Here is a 1,591-nt window from a genome sequence, read left to right as displayed (position 1 = left end):
AAAGCTGCTTTTTCCACAAATGCGTTTTGTCTCAAAGTGCAGGAAAACTGTCCATGTCCACACACACACACACACACACACACACACACACGGCGATACATTAGAAGGAAGCAACGCCATCATATTTACTGAACTGGTCAAAAACACAGCCGTTAGCTCCCACTGAACTGGTCAAAAACAGCTGTTTCATTCATTCATTCATTCATTGAAAAAACATAATGTACATTTCCACGTTGTCACATTGGACAAGAACTTGGATTTGATTTTAATGAACATTTAACATAATGAATTCAATGATTATACATTAAAAATCATCATCGTGTACTGGGTGAATATGTATTATTCATATAAAACTGCAAAATAAATCCTGTAAAGTACTTAAAAAAGTGTATGTATAATAGTAAAAACACCAGACTGACAGTGTGGACGTTTAAACAACAGATAAATGTATTTGGAGTTGAATTCATATGAGGAAACACACACACACACACACACACTTCAGTTGGCTGTTCTTCCTTAAACACTAACTGTAATCTGTGTGTTTCCCTAAAATAAACCTGTGAACACAGCCTCAGATGGAAAACACTGATCCAGTTCAGCTGGAGTTTGTTCTGTCTGTTCCATTCAGAATAAAACTGAATTAAAAAAAAAAAGAATACTGGTGAAGTGGACATGTGTTTGGAATGACACACACACACACACGTACACACACACACACACACACACACACACACACACACACGTGTACACACACACACAGACACACTACACACACACAGACACACATGTGTACACACACACACACACACAGACACACACGTGTACACACACACACACACACACACACACATGTACACACACACACACACACACGTGTACACACACACACACACACATGTACACACACACACACACAGACACACACGTGTACACACACACACAGACACACATGTACACACACACACACACACACAGACAGACACACACGTGTACACACACACACACACACACATGTACACACACACACACACGTGTACACACACACACACACACACACACACACATGTACACACACACACACACACACAGACACACACGTGTACACACACACACAGACACACACGTGTACACACACACACACACACACACACAGACACACACGTGTACACACACAGACACACACACATGTACACACACACACACACACAGACACACACGTGTACACACACACACAGACACACACGTGTACACACACACACACACACACACACATGTACACACACACACACACACGTGTACACACACACACACACACACACACATGTACACACACACACACACACACAGACACACATGTGTACACACACACACAGACACACACGTGTACACACACACACACACACACACACAGACACACACGTGTACACACACACACACACACACACACACAGGTATGTAAATACCTTAAATGCGATGGGCAGGGTCTTGTTACATCTCCAGTGTGTGGGTAAAACTGAACACAGGAAGTTTGGACTGTCTGTTTTCACCAGTTCACCTGAATGATCTGAGATGACCTGAGAGAGAAAACAAC

General features: G+C 42.5%; 1 pseudogene; it reads right to left on the bottom strand.

The window, feature by feature from the left end:
* Nucleotides 1-1,463: 1,463 nt before the first annotated feature.
* The window catches only part of LOC115416875 (runt-related transcription factor 1 pseudogene), an 11,769-nt pseudogene continuing 11,641 nt past the window's right edge, over nt 1,464-1,591 (bottom strand).

This window comes from Sphaeramia orbicularis, unplaced genomic scaffold (assembly GCF_902148855.1).
Source record: "Sphaeramia orbicularis unplaced genomic scaffold, fSphaOr1.1, whole genome shotgun sequence".
Classification (NCBI taxonomy): Eukaryota; Metazoa; Chordata; class Actinopteri; order Kurtiformes; family Apogonidae; genus Sphaeramia; species Sphaeramia orbicularis.
Note: the sequence above shows the minus strand (reverse complement) of the source record. Positions and strands in the feature narration are given on the sequence as shown.